This window comes from Vipera ursinii (assembly GCF_947247035.1).
Source record: "Vipera ursinii genome assembly, chromosome: 7".
In the NCBI taxonomy this organism is placed as follows: Eukaryota; Metazoa; Chordata; class Lepidosauria; order Squamata; family Viperidae; genus Vipera; species Vipera ursinii.
In genome coordinates this window covers 17,420,914-17,443,228 of record NC_139521.1, presented here as the reverse complement: position 1 = coordinate 17,443,228, position 22,315 = coordinate 17,420,914, and positions in this window count along the sequence as shown.

Below are 22,315 nucleotides of genomic sequence, written 5' to 3'. Positions count from 1 at the left end.
CTTGACATCAATTGCATCAAGATGTGACATGTTTTATAAGAAAAAAATTAAAATTGAAAAAATATTTTTAGGTATTTTCACAGACAAACTGGCTTTTAAATAAATTTGCTTCCATTATGGTTGATGAAACAAGAATTTAAACTCTGGAGAAATGGAAAATTAACAACAAACAAGATTTAGATATTAGTATCTGTTTTTCAAAGCCAAATATGTAAATGCTGGGGAATAAAATACAAAAATAAACATTCAAAAACATTGTAATTTAATATTGTTCTTAAAAATTTACTTAATATCTATTCTTTAACATTTGGTGTTAATATCAAATTACTTGCAAACGCTCAACATTTGAAATAAACTCTTTTCTATGGTTTTATTTGCAAGTAGTCCAGTTAATTTTGCTAGTTACAGTTTGATTATAATGAATTTAAAATGTAAAAGGATATTGTCAAGGTTGTCGGAGAATGTTCAGCTACTTTAATCTCAGTGGTAAAATTGCTATATTTCATTTTGAACACAATCCATACTTCAAATGTGAGTTGTTGCTTGGCCATCTATTTCCCAGTATAATGTCTTTGAATTTTGATTCACATTCCATTGCTGTATACATAAAGCAACTTCTTACAGTTTATCTTGATTTAAAGTAGTATGGGTCCTTTGAAACTATTCTGATAGGATCTGGAAAAGGCAAACAGAGGCCAGAAACATTCTGTACTGAACCTGAAATGAGAAGCTGAGATTAAGAATGTACTAAATACAATTATCATAATCTCCATATCATAGAAAGATCTGTAGTTAGTAGGAGAACAGAAAGAGCAAGGTTGATTTTGAGTTATTTCTACATTTTGCTGTTGATTCTTAAATCAAAAAGTAAAATTTCCAGAGATATCTATATAAAGTTTCGGGTAATTAATTTTCTTCTGGAGAAGGAGAACAAAACCTTGACAATGTTTCTTTATGCTCATTTTCATAATAACCCTAAGTTTTGAAATAGAGTTCTGTATTTGTAATAATAAATGGATTTCAATTAATCATCTTTACAGTGAGTGCTTTTCTAGTATTGTTTTAAGTAAGTTGGCCCACCTTTTCATTAGAACAATTTTAGGTACAACAGGTCTACTGGTAATATTCTGTAAGAGTGGTGCTGCTATATTCTGAAAATGCAACAAGAGCTATTATATAACTTTGTATTCAGCCTTGTTATAAATTACTCAGAGCTTTTTTCTGGGATTGCCCTTCTCCTTTAATGTGCATTTATTTTAAAAATTATTATGAGAAATCCTACAGTGTAAATTTGTCATAAATTTTAACCCTGCCCCCTTTTTTGGTAAATACTTACAGGTCACATTCATACACTGTAAGCCCACTGATTCTAAAACATCTTTCTGTCAAATTCCAGTAATGTTGCATCACTCAGAAATGTGATGATACAATCTACAGCTGTCCTGTTCATATCTAAGTAGGAAACTGAATATTGTCCAGCTCCACAATGATAAATTAAAATAACATGTGCATACCATTCCCAACCAGTTTTCTTTGACAGAAACAAACATTTCATTCCTGCATTCAAGAAAATCTATGTTGATTGTATCTTGGGCCTACTTCTCTTAAAATGTCATGTACAAATATTTCTTTGTCAAGCCTGAACTAATGTATATAAAGAAAATATTGTAAAATTATATTTTCATGTTTTTATACCTACCAATATGATGAGAATGCATACTGTATTGGTATTTCAGTCTTCAAATTACCAATAATGTTGATTGGATAATAACATCTCATTTTTAAAACAAGTTAATCATACTATCCATGTTACAACACGCCAGTATATATTGCTATATAAATATTCTGTGTATATTTAAGTGGAAAAAATAGTGATGAATGATGACAGCTGTCTTAAGGTTTTTTAAAGTTCATTTTATAGAGAACTCTTATGGAACAACCAAAATATTTGTGGGCTAATTCTTGTGTAAATTTCAAAATGTCCTTTATTGTACACTTTTGTTTATACGGTATGGTATTTTGATTTCTGCTTTGTTAAATGTGTATCAGTACAAAGCTGGTCATACACTTTTAAAGGCTTCTAAAGCCAGGATCATTTCTAGTTTTTCATGTGTACTTATATATAAAAAATGCTTCTGGTTTTATTTTTGAATCCAACACATGATGGCTTTTCTGAAGTGTTGTACAAATTTCAGTCGTATATAAACTTCATTCTTTTTTAAAAAGGCAATAATTATTAAGTGATTTATTTAGTATTATTTATATTTTGTTTTGACCTTTCATGATTTTATTAAAAAGAATTAAAACTGCTACTAAAGAAGAAATACATTATCTTGAAAGGAATTTTTGCTAGTGGCAAAAAATAAGAACTAATTTGGCAGAAAAAAGTAGATTATTGTAGGCATTCTAAGGCAACAAATCAGTACAAGTGGGGTAAGAATTTGTTCGGTTATTAAATGTGCTCTAGAAATATAGAAGAAGATGCCTGTAAACTGGACTAGTAGATTAAGTCAGGGCTTTTCAACCTTTTCACCAATTGTACCACTTTTTAGTATATGGCAATATTCGAGTACCACCTAGCAAGGTGTCAAAAACTTGATGACCAAAAAAGTGATAAAATACAGGTAGTCCTTGACTTACAACAGTTTGCTTAGTGACTGTTCCAAGTTACAATGGCACTGAAAAAAGTGACTTATGACCATTTTTCACACTTATACCGTTGCAGCATCCGCAAGGTAACATGATTTACATGGGATGCTTCACATCTTATTCATATTTATGATGGTTGTCCTGGGGTCATGTGATCTTCTTTTGCAACCTTCTGACAAGCAAAGTCAATGGGGAAACCAGATTCACTAATTTAACTACTGCAGTGATTCACTTAACAAATGTGGCAAGAAAAGTCATAAAATGGGACAAAACTCATTTAACAAATTTCTCACTTAGCAACATAACTTTTCAGCTCAATTGTGGTTGTAGGTTGATGACTATCTGTACCCACTTACCACACTTTTAATGGGAAAATTGTGCCTGTTTCTCTGACATTAATCTTTGCACTGTTCTGTCCCCTTCTCTCCTTCTGATTGATGCAAAGAAGCTGATAGGTGATTGCAGGGGCTTTGGGGGCAGGGGGAGGCTTCTGTCATTTGTAGTGCACATTAGTTTTGGGGGGGGAATTCCCACTCTGGATGCTAAGCTTGCTTAAACACTCTTCCTCCTCCTCCTCACTGGAGCCCCCCTTTTTCTGCATTGGTGCAGTAGGAAAACCCTTGCTGGGCCAGGGATGATGAGGATCAGCCTTCTGCGGAGTAGAGACAGAGTTACTATGCTCCCTGTCAATCAGATTTGATTTGCTTTCTTTGCCCCCCCCCCCATGCTTGTAGTTGCCCCTGAGCCTCTCGTTCTTGGGAGTTAGCATTGCTGGCATCTTTTTCTCCTGAGCCTCTTGCACTGGGTAACTGTTGCCACCTGAGAGCTGTTTTAAGATTAGGGAATCTTTGGGGGGGGATAACCAACTAGCACCCCAATACACCCCCCATGCCCCCCACTTCAACTGCAGAAGCTGCACTCCTCCCCAAAGCCCCTGCAATCACCTATCAGCAATCACATGCTACTCCGAAGAGGAATGCTGGAGGCAAATGGGCAGAGGCGGGAGGCTCAAGGAGAAGGAGGTATGGCCAAGGGTGGGAGACAAAAGATCCTAGACCCACCGCCAATCAGCTGGAGCTGCACATGCCGATCCTGGGCTCTCAGCAGAACCCAGGCAAACCTCATGCAGCTCCAGCTGAATCTTCGCTCTAAGACTGGTGGGGCTGCCTGCCACCCCCAAGGCCACCGCCAATCAGCTGGAGTTGCATGCGCCAATCCTGGGCTCTCAGCAGAGTCCTGGCAATACCTCGTGCAGCTTTAGTTGACTCTCCCGCAGGCCCGTGCAGTGCTGCTACCACTTCACCTCATCCACTTTTACATTTTTAAACACCTTTTTTACAGTGCTTTTCAACTTGTCATATGCGTACTACCTGCCAGGTGCCGACATACCACCAGTGGTATGCGTACGGTTGAAAAGCCCTCTATTAAGTAGAGTTTCATCTAGACAAAAATCCTGTATAGATTTGCTGTTAATGGGGGCTTCTAAATGCCCAAAAATATTTCTGTTAGATTTACATATTTCAAACACACTGTTTCAATTTGCATGCCACTTTTTAACATACTAAAAAGATGTTTTGTCCTCAAATGAATAAATACGATATCAGTTCCAGGAAGAAATTAGGATGCTATTAATCCAGTTGAAAAAATGATATCGTTCATTCTTTCCCCCTTTCTGCATATGGAAAGAAATCTGTATGCATGGAAAGAAATAAGTAAGTAATAACATCTACAATTAGACAATTGTTCTGTTCATCAGGATATGTACGCAAGAGGCTCCTATTGTTATTATCAAATTCAAGTAGCCAATATTTTGTACTCAATGAAATTACTAATACACATAAATATTTGCTCTACCTATATTGTTCATTCTAATAAGCTCTGTGACAAAGCTTGGGTAAATTTCAATTCCCCACTCAATTATTTCTGGGTGTTCACCAATGAACTTTAGAAATATTGTATAGTTAAATAATAGAATCCAATAGGTCCTGTTGCGACTTGCAGAAAAGATTTTATTGCTTGAAGCAAAGCAGCACTAGCAGCCTTCAAGCACACACCATCATGGGTATCAAGCAGTGGTGGGGTTCAAATAATTTAACAACTGGTTCTCTGCCCTAATGACCGTTTTAAGTATAAAAAATCAATATACCAAAAGGTAATTTATTATTTTGTGTATTTAATACTTAAATAAGAACAATAAAAGAGGTACACAAAGCTAAATAATGTTACCGTGTTTCTCCTAAAATAAGTCTGGGTCTGGGTCTTTTATATACACACACACATATACACATACACACACACACACACACACACACACACACACACACACATATATATGTATATATATATATATATATATATATATATATATATATATATATATGTACACATTTACATATACTGTACATATACTGTACATACACACACACATACACACACACACACACACACACACACACACACACACCAAAAGACCCATTAGGTCTTATTTCCGGGAGATGTCTTACAGCAGGTGGCGAGCATGTGGGGGCAGGGCATGGTCTGAGCATGCGGTGGTAGTCCAAGGCCAAAGCACCAGCAGAGCACTGGAGGGTCAGGGAGGGTGCTGAAGCAAGCTGGTGTCTTACCCCTTTCCTGTCAGAGCCGGAATGCTGCCATGTTTACCATAAGTGCCGGTACTGGTAGATGCCAGCCTTCCCTTTGGCGGGCCTGGACAGCTGCTAGAAAGTGATGGGCCCATTTCAGCACCTGGCACCCTTAGGGAGGTTGCTCTTTCATTCCCTTTCTGAGCCAGACTGCTGGCACTTTTGGCCACCTGGCCCTCTTCGCAGCTCTGCCCACACAGCCACCAAAGTGGCAGGTGGAGCACTGGAACCAGAAAGCACCTGCTTTCCAGCTCTGTTGCATTTCTCTGCCACCGTGGAGCTGGAAAGCTTGCCTCACCCACCCACCACCGCCCAGATGACTTCCCTTCCCAAAGCATTTCTGTTCTTTCCAGCTCTGATGCGTTCCTCCATCGCATTCCTCTGCCACTGTGTGCAGTCCCACAAACAAAAGAAGTTTGTGGGACTAAAAAAAAAAAGTTCAGTCAATCAATTCCAACTTTGCAAGATCTTTTTGGGGGCGAGAAGTTGGAACTGATTGATTGAACTGGTTTTTTAGTCCCACAAACTTCTTTTGTTTGGGGGACTACACAATGCAGCTGTCATGGTTCTGACAAATGAAACTCTTCAAAGAACTTCAATGCATTATTTACCTTAAAGAATTTTGTTCAAGTAGCATAGCTTCGGCACATACATGGTCGAAGCCGAAATCTGAATTCCTCTCTCCTAAACATATAGTATCAAAGCACAATTCACTCCCCTAATTTACAGTCATAAATCACATTCTCCAATTAGTTTGAAATGCAAGCTTTCCCTCCCATTCTCCAACCTGACATTTCTTTATCATCTCTTATTTCAAAAGCCCCTGAATTGTTATGTCTTAACTCCTATCACATTCCTCCTCTTCCCCCAGTATCATCTAATTTTAAGAGTAAAGCATAGGAAAGAAAAAGGCTGCATCTCCCTATGTTGTCAAAACAAGAATATCTGATGTTAGCAGATTGACAGCGGCAGAGGAACATGATGGAGGAACGTCCACCTTGATCTCCACGGTGTGCTGCAGCTTATCCTAGGTGGCCAGCCAGGCACTGAAGCACTGCTGAAAACAGCACAGTCTGTGTGTGCGCCTGCTACACACTCACCCATCATCCATGTTCTCCACTCCTTGGATCAGCTACAGTGCACCATGAAGAGCATGGCTGACATGGGCAAGGCAGGTGCACACAGACTCCACTGTTTTCAGCAGTGCTTCAATGCCTGCTGGCTGCCACACACAATGCAGTGTGGAGAGCATGGTGGACGCAGGGCAAGTACGAGGTAGGCGCGCACATGGACTCTGCTTTTTTCAAGTGCCATTTTAATAACCGGTTCACTGAACTCAAGAGAAAGTAGGTAATAGTTCTGCTGAACTGGTGTGAACTGGCTGAATCCCATCACTGGTATCAAGTATTTCACAGGCATTCATAATTCTCCCACCAATTAAAAGAGAATAAGAATACATTTGTAAGCAAGTTGTTGCTTTTTTATACACCAAAAAGCTGATGCAATTGTTCTTTCAGCTTCCATCATGCTCCTATTTCATATTCCACCCAGAAATAAATCTCAATTTCTTATAAAATATGAAACCCATCACCTCAGTTTAACAAGATCTATCTAAGAATTATGCGTTTTTCACTCTCACTGAAAAACTGTCATAATTCTTAGACAGATCTTGTTAAACCTTTGCATACAACTTCTGGTTATTTTAATCTTTTCCAATATGAAGTTTCCTCTCTATATAATAAATTTCAACCTAGATTCAAGCCTCCAGCCAAAATGTTATTTGAACTAAGACCTGCCACAGCACAGGGGGGCTTTTGCCCAGATTCACCTGGTGCGCCAGTTGCGTCCCTATCTGGACCGAGATGCTCTACGTACAGTCACTCATGCGCTCGTGACCTCCCGGTTGGACCACTGCAATGCCCTCTACATGGGGCTGCCCTTGAGGACCACCCGAAGGCTTCAACTGGTGCAGAATGCAGCCGCGCGAGTTTTGATGGGAGCTTCCCGATACTCCCGTGTAACACCTCTTCTCCGTGAGCTGCATTGGCTTCCGGTTGCCCTCCGGGTGAGATTCAAGGTGCTGGTAATGACCTATAAAGCCCTAAATGGCTTGGGTCCGGACTATCTAAGGGAACACCTGCTGCCAGCATCATCTTCCCATCGTCCTGTGCGCCCCCACAGGGAGGGCCTTCTCAGGGTACCGCCGGTTAATGAATGCCGGCGGGTTATTCCCAGGGGAAGGGAGTTCTCTGTGGGTTTGCCTGCCCTATGGAACCAACTACCCACAGAACTTAGGACTGCCCCCGACCTTCGCTCATTTCGCCAGGACCTGAAAACTTGGCTCTTCAATCTGTTTGGTCCAGACTGTGGGGTTGTTAATTTAACTGGGTTTTAGATTTACTCTTGGGGCTTGAATTTAATTTAATTGTTTTAATTGTTTTTAATTTTTTTGTATTCATGGTTTTAACTGCCCTGTAAACCGCCCTGAGTCCTACGGGAATAGGGCGGTATACAAATCCAATAAAATAAATAAATAAATAAAATTTAGTGCTACTCTAGAGTAAGCACACTAACATTTCATCCTGTGCTGACAATTCAAGATGATGAATTGTTATGTTCCCATTAAAAGTCAACTTTTTTAAATACAAATGTTCAAAAGTCCAGGCAATTATCAATTCATATTAAATAGATAATAGCAGATAACTTAAAGGTGACCAAAGATTAGCCAAAGTCACAATCTACAGTAGCAATGCTCTCTCTGGAGATAGTCTATAAAGAGAGAAAGGTTAAAGAACATTTGATAGTCACAAGCCCAAGACAGCTTAAGAGTATGGATTTGGAGAAAGTTTTTGAGGGTATTAATGCATCTAAGTAAGATAAAATCAGGAAAAAAATGTTTAAGAGAAAAAGAGCAAATATAAATTAAATTGAATAATAATTGTCATCATGAATAATGGCAACTTCACTAAGTATGAATTATTCTTTTGGAAACTGATAGAAAAATGAAAAACATAACCTTAATATTAAGATAAATATACATATCACAAATAGACAGGGAAGGCCAGCTTCATTGCATTAAAAATGTAAGTTATAAGCACAGAAAATAGAATTCCCTTCTGTTTTTCACTCCTAATTGAAATTAGCAGAAAACAGCACTATTCTTAAACGCTGCTCGTATTCTTTGGCTATCTCAACTCAATGAAGTGAGGTAGCTGGCTAAAAGGGGTCCTTCTCACAGTGATTTCCACACAGTGGGGTGCCTGGTGCTCAGGTTAATCTATTTTTAGCACCTGAAAAGACATTCATATTCTGTCCAGCATTTTTAGAGTTTTTCACTCATTTGTTTTAAGTGCCATTCTACACAAGAATAGTAGAATTAATGTTTCATACACTGCTAACTGTGGTTGTAATCATTTAAAACTACAATAAGTTTTTCTTTTCAGTTTTTTCTCTTTATTCTTTTTTGCTGCTGAACTTCAAAAATTCAATTTTAGACTTAACTAGGAATGGGAATGATTTGTCTCCATTAATCTTCAAATTTCTATTATTATCTTAAGTTGTCCACCAAACCAAAAGAAACACATGAGTCTTTTAGGGCCCTACAGATAATTGTTGCAGCTGTTTAAGAGTTGGATCAATTTATTATTTATTACCAACAGAATTTACTTGTGTTGAAGCCATCCAAGTATTGAATAATACCCGATTAAACTACAATGTTGCTTGAATGATTTGTAAAGAATGATTTGTGATGTTTGTGAATCCACTGCTCTTCTTTGTAAAGTATATCTTAGGTTCAGTAATATGTATGGACAGATTACAGTGGTTTAACTAACAAAATTGAATAGTATAACAAGCAAACCTCTTATATTAGTCATAGAGATAGTTATATTTACCACACTGATGCAATTTTCTTGAGTAGTACTGACATCTTAATATTCATTACTATCACACCTAACTGGATTGTCAGATCTATAATCTTGCAGTATACCCACTTATCAATTTATTTTGTGATGTATTAAAATGGTACCATGTAATATGTATGTCTCAATATTCCATTTTTGCCAGTATGCATTAGGTATACCTTTAGAAGTATTAATTTTCTTTGCTTCAACACTGAGACTAAGAAATTTGATAACCATCTGGCTGTCACAGATTGTTAGATTTTTGATGTTGCTAATTTACTACAGAACACTGTATTTGCTGCATTGTTCAATTTTTATTCATAATTATGGTATCCTTTTGGGTTAACTATGGGGATGGGCAGCACAGTCTTGTGCTAGTTCAGCTGCTTTCTCCAAGGCCAGTCCCAGTTGGTGTTAATAGGTAGTGAGAGGTACAACCCTTAGCCAGTATCTTGTGGCATGCCTCAGGGCTTGGTACTCTCTCCGCTCCTTTTTAAAATCTACATGAAGCCATTGGGTGAGATCATCCATCACCATGGGTTAAGGAATCTGACATACACTGATAATACCCGTTTATATTTCCATCCCTGGTTACCTGTGATGCTGTAGTTACAGTTACCCATTTGCAATGCCTGGAGGCTGTGGGGACCTTCCATAAGAGCCTAAAGCAGAGTTCTCCAACCTTTCCAGGCTCATGGCCTGGAGGGGAGAGCAGCTTCCAAATTGCATGGATGCAAATGGGGCCATGCCCACAGGCGCAATACTAGTGGCCGTGTTTGTGCATGCACCATGTGCTGGTGCCATGCACATGCATGAATGGCCTGCATACCCCTGCAGCAGCTAGCGCCCATTTGTGCATACACAAATGGGCTGTACGCACACACACACACTAGCGGCTCATTCCTGCACATGCACAAACAGGGCTGTGGGTGCTAGTGTGAGTGGGGGGGAATGAACGCCCATTTGTGTGTGCCCTGGCCAGCCATTTTTGTGGCCTGCTGGCTAAGAGCCCACTGCCTGATACCAGGCCACAACCCATAGGTTGGGGACCCCTGGCCTAAAGGACTGGCTTTGCCAGTTAGATTGGGGCCCCAATGGGGGAGTATAATAGTGGAGGTGGTTGATTGATTAATAACAGATCCCACCTCCCCCCAATCCTGCTTATGTCCTTCCCATCTTATAATTGGGCCACTGTATTTGACTCCGTAGTTTTTTATTTATACTTTTATCTTTGTACAAGATTTATATTTTTTTATTATTGTAAGCTGCCCAGAGTTACTCTGAGATAAGATGGGCACCAATAAATTTTATAAATAAATAAGTAAATAAATATATAAATAAACAAAAATGCTTGAAGAGGAAACATACAACATTAAAAAAATGGAGTATAATCTAGCAAATCTAACATAATCAGGATTCTGGAGAATGTAACTGATGTATTTCTCCATCCTTTGTATTCAGTTCATAAATATAATTAGTGAGAAAACCAATGAAGAAAGCAAATAAATTTAAAATACTTTACATCCAAAGAATTAACCACAGGAGCCTTAAATCTACATTGATTTTCTTTAAAATATGATGTGATAACCGCAGATAGTAATAGTCTTTATATAAAGTTTATTGTTTAGTATATAGGGGGTATGCTACATTGTTCTTTCCCTTTTTGTTCGTTATTAGTTATTAATTATGGGGCCTTTTTTTTTTAAATTCCATTTATATCCCGCCCTTCTCCGAAGACTCAGGGCGGCTTACAAGCTTAGCAGTAGCCTTCATTCTATGTATATGCCTGCTTATTAGGGCTTTCACACACACACCAAGCGGCATTATTACAAAGTCAGCTTAATTGCCCCCAACAATCTGGGTCCTCATTTTACCTACCTCGGAAGGATGGAAGGCTGAGTCAACCTTGAGCCTGGTGGGACTCGAACCTGCACTAATTGCAGGCAGCTGGTGTTACTTAAGCAGGCATCAGCCCACTGCTCCACCAAGGCTTTTTGCATCTTTCTGTGTTTTTACAGATTTTTCCAAGTTTGTAATACAATAATAATCATAATGATAATCCTGTAATGATAACTGTAACACCATCAAACAGCCATGTCTGCCTATCCTAGATTTTTGGGAAGGACCCAGTAGGCCAACAAAATGCCAATCCAGTCTGAACATCTGTCTGACTATGCAATGAACAATAATATTTTTTAAAAAATAGTAAATAACAATTCTATAATACTAGCAATAATAAGTCCGATAGGTAATCTCTTTGATCTACTGAGAGTTGAACTCTCAAAAACATGGGCAAGTCCTCTAAATTCTGAGTTTGGGCAATGTTTATTAGTTTTAGGTCCCTCTTGGGCTGTCAAGGCTGCCCAAGAGTAAGTGGAGGTAATGACCCCCTTGACAAAAGAAGGCAGTGATGTGTTCACTCCTGAAGAAGCCAGTGAAAGACCCAACAATTCTGTACAACTATCATCCCATTTCCAGCATTCCCTTTCTAGGGAAGACTGTTGGAAAGGTGGTCAGACAACAGTTGTAGAGGGATCTTGAAAGAAGTGAATGATCTAGACCTGTTTTATTTATTTCAGGCCAGGATGCATGATGAAGACAGCATTGGTAAGATTTGTAGATGCCCTCTGATGGGATCATTTTGGGTGTGATTGCATCCAGCCTTGTGCTTCTTTACCTCTCAGTGGCTTTCAGTACAATCATCATGGTATCCTTTTGGAACATTTGTGGTGTTTGGAGTTGGGGTGCTGTATGAGTTTCCCCTTCTTCCTCTATGATCAATATCCAGTGATGGTAGGAAGAAAAGCCACACCCACACATCCTCATTTGTGAACTGCTTCAGAGTCCAATGCTTTTGCCTCTCCTGTTTAACCTCTATATGCAATTGCTAGATGAGGTCATGTAAACAAGTATGCATATGAGAAAACATAGGCTCACTTCTGACATGACCAAGTGGCTGTCGTTGTACTCTGTATCAAAGAACAATGTATTTTCATCTGCAATTGTGCATGGAGTAGCTATTTCCTGTTCAAGACTGGTATGCTATCTGGGGTGTTCTGGACTCACAGAAGTTGCTCCAAGTGTTCACTATTGAAGCAGTGCTGAGTTTAACTGGTACCCTTCACACTGGTAACATTCAGCTTCTATATTTCATATTAGCTCAGCTGGAAATTAGTATTGTGCTCCTGGAATGTATGCACAAAGCCTTGTGCTTTTTTCTTCAGGCTCATAAGAAGCCCTTCTGCCACAGAGAGGGCTCCCCTGTTCTACTTAGTTCTAAATGCCCTTCCTTCTTTCTTTCCCTTTCTCCTCCTCCTTACCCTACTGCAAGCTGGAATCCTGTATACAGTATATTCCTAAACTAGTTGTCTGCCTTCTTTACCAAAGAAGCTTTTTTCCCCCCTGAATTCTACCCTCCTGCATGATGTTTAGGGATTGAGCCAGGTTAAACTATAACCTGAAGCCAGCAGATCTTGGAAGAATTTCCTATCTCTTCTCAAAACCTCTAGCTTTCATTTCCAAGATTTCTATTTCTTTCATCTTGCAATCTAGCTATTTAAGTTAATAATTGTATTTTTTTTCTTATCTTGTGTCAACTTCCCTACAACTATTTTTCATTCAAACCAATTCCTTCCTCCTTTCTCCTCTCAATTTTTTTTAATCACACTGCAGCTGGGTATCAACCTTGAATCTCAGGAAAAAGAAAAAAGCCCTTGTTTTTTCATATTTTTTAAAATATGCCATGTGGAATATTTAGTCCAGAAAATAAATATTTTATTCATAAACCAAAAATCAATCAAATGAATTAAAATAGCACTTCCCTCCTTGATTAATGGAACCTGTACTGTTCTATTTTCCATTTGCATTTATCTGGTCTTCTTTCCGATTTCAGAGATATTTCTTGCAGGCCCATAGGAATTTTCCCTTCTCAATTAGGTCTTGAGCTAAAAATGGATATATGGAAACTTTTCTTACAATATATTCACCTTTCTTAGCTATTTGTCAGGAAGGCATCAAAGGGAACAACAATAAAACAGGATTAGCTTTTGTCCCAGATATAGAAAATTGGATGGAAAAGCCAAGTATCTAGGACACATACGTACCCTGAATGAGAATAGATCTCATTTTACTGTCAAATTGAAGCAATATGCTTCAATATTATGTGTTCAGAAGTGTTCTTGTAACAATTTCCCTAAAGTCTTTGATTGTATATTACTATATTCAGTTATAATTGATTTTATAGATGAGTTAATCAAGCAAAACAATATATCAGGTAAAGAACTCTGGATTGATAGCCATTTAATACTTATTTCTGACTAGGTAATGGATTAGCAATACATATACGTGTTCCTTGGAGACCATCTTGGGTAAAAATAAAGAATAAATGCCAAAATATTAAAAAATATTTCACTTTTCTTATGTTGGATTTTATAGACATACAAATATTTTTAATGGTGAAACTATACTTTAAAATTATTTCTAAAGATATATGTAAAGGTGCAAATTTGAAAATGCTATGTGTGAAAAAATCTACAAGTACGAATTTTTTAAAAATATAGTATTTGAGAGTTATATGGAAGATACATGTGATTAAGTACAAGTGAAACGTAGTACTGATACTGATTAGGTTAAATCATACCCAAATGTGAGGTATGATATAACAATGGCCCATAAAGCATTTGGTAAGAAACGTATGTTGGGTCAGCTGGATAGAAGGTAGAAGACACACATATACAAATCTCCATATACTCTCTCTTATCTTTTACTGGCATATCTTTGCTAGCTGTGTTCAATTACCACGTTTCTTCTTTCTCAGACTGATGGCTTCCAGATTGTTGATGCAGCTGTTCCTATAATTCCTAGCATGTCCATCTTTTGAGATATTGGTACAGATTTTCCATGGGCGTGGTTGGAAATATGAAGGATTTGTCCTTAAATGTAAATACAATTCTTCATAGTATGTGTTTATATCTGGTTAAAATTAAATCCGTACATAAGGCAGTACAGTATTTATTTATTTAAATGTATATGCCATCCATATTGCTATTAAATGATTTTGGGCAGCTTACGGCATGATAAAAACAAAATATAAAAAATTAAAATGATAAATATTAACATTAGATCAACAAAATTAGTTAAGGAAGGAACCAATATACTGCAGGTGGAGGTGGGGGTCTTTTTTAATGCATTAACAATTTCCAGTATGGAAGGTCCCCTTTCTGTGGAGACCAAACAATGGGTAAAATCAACTATATTTTCATTGGGCCACGGGGAGAAGCAGATATTATAAGGGATATTGAGAAAGTGTTCCAGGAGGCATCACTTAACAAACTGAGATAATTCTAACCAGAATTGTCTGCATTCAATGATATCAGTTCTTCAGAGTGTCTGACAAATGCATTTTATATCATATTTAATTCATCCCTTTAGGTACAGTTGCTAGAGATTGGATCTTGGCTCTGCTAAGATGTACATCACAGCTTGACTTGCACATGAGCACACATTGTTTTAGCACTTGCTGATCATGACTCCTTGGATACTGTTAAATTTGCAAGAACTTCAAGAACTGACATACTACGGGGGGTGAGTTATTACCCCCCGTAGATAGGGCCCGCAACTTGGGGGTCCTTCTAGATTCACAGCTCTCTTTGGAAGAGCATATTGGAGCTGTGACTAGGGGGGCCTTTGCCCAGGTTCGCCTGGTGCGCCAGTTGCGGCCCTATCTAGACCGGGATGCCTTGCGCACAGTCACTCATGCGCTCGTGACCTCTCGTCTAGACTATTGTAATGCTCTCTACATGGGGCTGCCCTTGAGGTCCACCCAGAGACTCCAGCTGGTGCAGAATGCGGCCGCGCGAGTTGTCTTGGGAGTTTCCCGATACTCCCATGTTACACCTTTGCTCCGCGAGCTGCATTGGCTACCGGTTGCTCTCCGGGTGAGGTTCAAGGTGTTAGTGATGACTTACAAAGCCCTTCATGGCATGGGTCCAGATTACCTACGGCAACACCTGCGGCCGGCGTCAACTTCCCTCCGTCCAGTGCGCTCCCACAGAGAGGGCCTCCTCAGGGTGCCACCGATCAAAGAATGCCGATTGGTGACCCCCAGGGGGAGGGCCTTCTCTGTGGGCGCGCCAGACCTTTGGAACAGCTTACCGGTTGAGCTCCGGATGGCCCCCGACCTTCGCTCCTTCCGGCGCGATCTCAAAACTTTCTTTTTCGAACAAGCTGGCCTGGTCTGATGGGATGGGGTTGGGTTTTTATAAATAGTTTTAACTGTAATATGTATTAATTTTAAGGGCATAATGTTTAATGACTTTTTAATTTTTGTATAATATTTTTATTGTCTATTGCCCTGTTCACCGCCCTGAGTCCTTCGGGAGAAGGGCGGTATAGAAATCAAATTATTAAATTAAATTAAATTAAATTAAATTACAGTTGTCAGTCACTAGTGAATAAAAAGTCATTTGAAAAGAAATGAATTTATACAGTATAGAAGGAGATTTATAAAATGACTCTAATTCTCTTCATGGAACTGGTCAAGCTATGCAGCAGGAATAGCAATCATCTGCTGATATGAAATTAGGTGAAATAAGCTTTATTAGAATTGGTGAGCTCTGGATTCTATGAAGTTATAGAGGCACAGATTATGAAATCTAAAGCATTCCTTTATTGTAAAAAAAGCTCACTTTATAAATATTGAGAACATCCTGAGGATAAATAAAAACGCTTTAACCAAAAGAACATTTTATCTTCAGTTTTATAAATAGTGATTATTTAGGGAGGGGAAAGAAACCAACATAATCTTGAATAATATGGGCACATTTGAAAGGACAAATTGGGTTTTTAAGAAATTAATTTGTCTTGAAAAGAATACAATGAATCATATACACCAGAACTGACTGAGCTGCTGGCAGGTTTGCTAAGCTGAAAAATATTAGCGATTTTCCTTCTTTGACAAATTACTGCCAATCAGTTCCCCTCTGATGATTAAAACAATTCTATTCACTTGAAAATGTCTCATGGAGTATGATCTCAAAGGGACAGACAAAATCAAAAGTCCTGGTAAAATGAAAGGAAATTTAACAATAGTGTCTAATCAACTGCATCAGCTAGAGAAAAATGATATGATAAAAGGGTACAATAAAATAACTTAAGAGTTCCTTCCATCCAGATTTCAGAAATACTACTGAAAGTTCTCAGTGAAATCATTTGACATCCTTATGTAAATTATTACTGGAGATCAGAGGCCTGCATAAGGTAGCAGTTCATATGCACTGAAGATCATGGAAAAGTGTCATTTATTTTCTTCCTTCCTTCCTTCCTTTAGCAGAATGCCCAATTTGCAGCAACTCTTGGCAGCTTTCAATATTTTTTTTAAAAAAACAAAAAATAAAAAATCATCTTCTTGATCCTATCCAATAGGGATCAACACTAATGTGCCTCAAAGCCTGGGAGAATAATTTCTTAAATATCATCATGGTGCTCAGATAATTGATTCTATTACAATCTTTTCAACATTGACTGGCATAGCTTTCCTTTCAGGAAAGAGTCTTCGTAATTAATTGAAGTTGCAGTGATAGAGGATTTTCTGCATAGAAATCATGTGCTGTGCCATTGAACTACAGAACATCTTGTTGCTGCTGTCAAAGTAATGGGCACTGCACAGTATGAATACATATTTCTATAGAGAAAAAATTAAAGATATGTGCAAAGAAAAGTGTGAAAGGTAAACAAATAATTTTGTCTTTGTCTTCTAGCTTTATGAATAAAAAGCTGAAGATATTCTCTTTGCAAGAAAAGTGTTGACAGGGAAATAAATAGCTGTTACTGTCTCCATGGAAAATTGGAATAAAACCTAGAAATGCTTTAAGACATAACGGACCTGTTGCCAGCCAAAAATTAAAGCTTTTAACTTCCAAAAATCCCAACCATATGGCCAGTCAAGGATGCAGGATATAGTTTTGATATATACAAAGTGCTACAAAATGTAACCAATTTATTTTAAAAAAGAGTACAATGTCACACTAATAATTCAATATAGGAGGAAAGATATTTTGTGGCTGGCAGAGACACAGTTGTATATACTTTATATATTTCTTTTGGGACTGTTCTCTAACATAATTGTATTTGAAGAAGTAGGCTCAGTGGGTTAGGACGCTGAGCTTGTCAATCAGAAGGAGGCTCAGTGGGTTAGGACGCTGAGCTTGTCGATCAGAAGGTCGGCAGTTTGGCGGGTCAAATCCCGAGTGCTGCGTAACAGAGTGAGCGCCTGTTACTTGTCCCAGCTTCTGCCAACCTAGCAGTTCGAAAGCACGTAAAAATGCAAGTAGAAAAATAGGGACCACTCCGGTGGGAAGGTAACAGCGTTCCGTGCGCCTTTGGCGTCTAGTCATGCCAGCCACATGACCACGGAGACGTCCTCGGACAAGTGCTGGCTCTTCGGCTTCGAAACGGAGATGAGCACCGGCCCCTAGAGTCGGAAACGACTAGCACGCATGTGCAGGGGAACCTTTACCTTTACCTTTTTAAGAAGAGAAAGAGGAAAGATCACAGAGTAGAATACAATCCATATCCATAGCATCCAAATGGATTTTTTAATTCATGGGCTGGCTATGATCTATGTATAGTCTGCTTCATTTTTGTTCCGTTCTCATAGTCCACTAGACCTAATGATAAAAAAACTGATCCCTTTCCAACAATGTAGAGGGGTTGTTTTGTTTCTTTGGGGAGACATAACTCTGGAGGGTGACTCCTGAGAAGGGAGGTTAGGCCACCCACCCATTTCCTGCCATTTACTCCAAAAATTCCCACAGAGCAAAATGCGTAGAACCCTCTCTTCAAGTCTAATAAATGTATAGAATAAATGTGTGCTATAACAGTTTTCAGAAACAGGATGCAGTTAAGGAAAAAAAAGAGTTCTGTTCTTTGATTGCATGCTATTAAATAAGGTTCCATTTCATGTGAATGGGATTTTTCATGGAAACCAGTTGCTTTGTGTAAAGGATTTTGGTAGGGAAAATGGAAAGAAAGAGAGAGGCATGGGGAAAAAAGGAAAAGAAAAGAAGGAACAGAGAAAAAAAGAAAGGAATCAGTGGCGTAGCATGGGTTGTCAGCACCCGGGGCAAGGCAAGTAATTTGCACCCCCCCCTCCACAGTGGACGGCGACCCGGCGGCTCGGATCGGATTCGCACAGCCAGCACTGCAGTGAGAGAGAGTAAGTGAGCCAGGCAGGGGCAGAGAGCTGCGAGTGCGAGCGCGCCCCCCCCCAGATGTTGCGCCCGGTGCGGCCGGCCCCCCCTGCACCCCCCACGCTACGTCACTGAAAGGAATTCATTAGTGCTGTCCCCAGATACTCCTACCCTCAGTCTTAGCCTACTGTAATTCTGACCTGCTTAACTGTGGTATAAGCTCCTAATTCCAAAACATCTGCCCTAAAACAAAAAAATGTCCTAAATTGGCTCCACAGTATAGTCATCTAGCTGAATCAATTCTTATTTTTTTACAGACAGTAAGGAGACTCTTTCTATATAAACCAGGATCCTTAATCATATTTCTTAAGTATTTTTCATTCATGAATATGATGATTGAGTTATAAAGTGATATGTGCCTCTTATCAGTTTTATCTGTAAGGGAAAAGAAGCAAAAATGCATACATACAGTATATACTGTATATTCACACAATTGGAAACGGCTGAAGTAAGCACAATAACCTTTCCCAATGTTCCTTGAATATTGCCGTTTTATATTATTCCAGAATCTTCATTCTTTTGAAGACTGTATATATTCTGCCAACATTCTGCCCAAAGAAGCTTTGCTCTGTGTTAAATTCACATATCACCAAAGCACATATCTGTAGTATAGGAATTATGATAGCTGAAGATTTAAAAATGAGCTCAGAATTTTTTTTATTTCTAATGTCAAATGCATGTAAAAAGGCAAACAGTGAGGTTTTTCAACTTCTTAAGAGATACAGTCATAGAAATCCAAGCATAATCAAAACAACACAGGAAAAAATGGGGGTGATTCAGCATCTTGCTTTCCTCATAGGCCAGCATTACTCAGTCTGGTAAAATAAGCCAGCTGCTTAGGTGTCTTTAGTTTCATCAAAATGGATATTTTTTTGATCGGCTCCTTCCTCTCATCATTCCTTCATAGTTCATGCAGAATCCAAGGAATGAATCACTTAGGTACAGAAGAGGCTGGTGGGTGGTACTAGCTATCGGCTCTGACTGTTGCTATGGCAAATTGGCTGATGATGAATAAAATTCCAGTTCCCTTAGAGGCACTTCCACCACCAGGTCTAGATTCATACTCTTAGGGTAGCCCTTTGCATCCACTGAACCGATTCTTGCAAGAATTCAGCATCTAAGCAAAGACTTGGGTAATTATACACCATCTCCATTAAATACAATTAGGTGCCATGCCATTGTAAAACCATTTTGCAACTGATTAGTCAATGCAAATAGTTGAAATCAATAAAGTAGACTAATTTCCCACTAGAGCTGTCCAGAGTATCCATAGGGGGAATTCAGTTTGAGAAAGCTGGAGCTGAATCATCCTTTCAATTTAATCCTTGCTTAAAATATTGGGTTCTAAGATTACTTCTTTATAGAAGTATTATATGAATAATGATAATATGCACATGATTCTGGCTTTGTAAATAAAATGTGCATCACAATGCAGCATAGTTTGTGAATTAATAAATGAAAAAATAATGAAATAAAGCATAACAGTGCACGTTCAGGTTAAGTAGAGAAGCCTTGCATACCACAGAAGCTGACTTACCACTCTTCATTGCCTCCTTCTGACACAGGTGTCAGTATACTGTATATCACAGGAGAAGGCAGTTGGGAGGGATCATGGAAGGAAGTCCAAAGGCAGAAACTTGACAGCATCTTTTGAGCCACTGACTGTAGGCACTTCCTGAAGCACAAAGACAGTTACTTTTTTTCCAGGGAAAATATATTGTGGAAATAGAATTTGGTGGAAAAAATAGATGTGATCATCCAGTCTTCTGTGAACTTCCTTCTTTTCTATCATAGAGCAGTAGAAGTATCATATTTTGGTATGTAAGGCTGAAAGAGAGTGAGCGCCTGTTACTCGTCCCAGCTTCTGCCAACCTAGCAGTTTGAAAGCATGTAAAAATGCAAGTAGAAAAATAGGCACCACTACGGTGGGAAGGTAACAGCGTTCTGTGCGCCTTTGGCATCTAGTCATGCCGGCCACATGACCACAGAGACGTCCTCGGACAAGCGCTGGCTCTTTGGCTTTGAAACGGAGATGAGCACCGGTCCCTAGAGTCGGAAATGACTAGCACACATGTGTGGGGGAAACTTTACCTTTACCTAAGGCTGAAAGACTCTCCTCCTGTGGCTCAGGAGAGGTGGAGACCATTGGATACATACTCCTTTGATGTTCCTTCTATAGAGCTATTTGGAAAAAAACATATCCCCCCCCCTATAATTAATAGGTATCTTGGTCATTCGGAAAGTATTTATCTCCAGTGGCTGCTTAAGGATGAGCAGGCAGTGATCATGGCACAGGTGGCTAGATTCTGTGCAGCAACACTGGGGACTCACCAGAAACATAAACATTTTAGATCTTTTTAATAATCTTTTATAATTAATTTTATTATGTGTTTTTATCCAGCATTAGACTATACTCAATGTATTTTTATTGTCAGGTCAGTATGATTCAGTTTTTCTGAAGCTAGCTAATTTTTGTTATACTGTTTGTAAAACTAGGCAGACCTTGGTCACCCATTGATTACATCATTAATTGTAATATATTGCTATGTCTTCTTGTGTTGGTTCTGTTTAGTTTTGTTTTATTTGAATGTTTAATTTTTGTGTTGACCTTTGGCTGTAGTAATAAATTGATTGCAATTGAGATTAATGGCTCTGTGGCAGTTTCTTGACTGGGGTATTGCTTACTTGATTGTTGGTCTGAAGGTGACTTCAAAGTTAAAACCTTCAGACCAACAATCAAGTAAGCAATACCCCAGTCAAGAGACTGCCACAGAGCCATTAGTAGACAGCCCAACCAAAGAATCCCTAAGACCGCCCCCACCCACACAGACAGGCAAGACACCAGAATATAAACAGAGCAAACAGCACTCCTTACTAACTGATAATGTTACCTAGTTAGGGTAATGAAACATCTGCAAGAAAACAAGCAAGCTCATAGAGCACCAAGGACCCCTCATTTCAACCCTGAGCTACAAATATTTTCCTTCAGATTTATATGTATTTATTAATTGTTTTTCTCACCAGCAACTCAACACTGCTTATTTTGTATTTGGGTTCATATTGTGTTTCTATTTTTTCCAGTTTCATCATCCTGTTCCTTTAATAAAGCATCCAGATCTACGCACAAGGCCTGTTTTATTGAAGGATAGGTGGATTAAGCTACATGTCAAGCTGCACACAGAGTCATGTGTAGTGAAGACAGAACACATAACATAAATCACATGATGGAGAAGTGAATTTTAGAGCAGTTAATACAGTTCCATGATAACTGATAAAGGCACAATAATAGCATCACATCAGAATATAAATGTATAAGCTCAGTCTCATACATCAAAGTGGTCTATGATACCACACAGATACAGTATATCCATGCTTTGCTCACATGTTTAACTTACTTCTGGGAAATAAGGCGGGGAGAGAGAAGGCTGCAGTGAATAGTTAGTATAGGCCACTTGATAAGACCTGTTATTTGAGGAACTGCCTGTCCCCCATAATACCTGCCTGGCCGATTCAATCATACAGGGTTGGTCCACTCCAAATTCATTTAATTAAACAATATTCTTCTATTGGGATCCTGGAAGTGGACTTTCACCCGCCCTCTGGAATAAGTTCCCTTCAAATCTGGATGTCCCCCCACCCTCTACTGTTGTTTACAAGAGGTGTGTTTCCTGCATCTCCTGATGTTTGAGTTTTTCTTTTTTCTATCACTCCATACCTCATTGTTTGATTTGTTTTCTTGGGATTTATGATTGGTTTTGGGTTCTAGAGATTCTAAAGATTGGTCACCCTCCCCCCCTCAATTTTAGTTTAAAGCCCTCCTGATGAGTTGAGCCAGTCTTTTTCCAAGAACATTTTCCCCTGTTTTCGTGAGGTG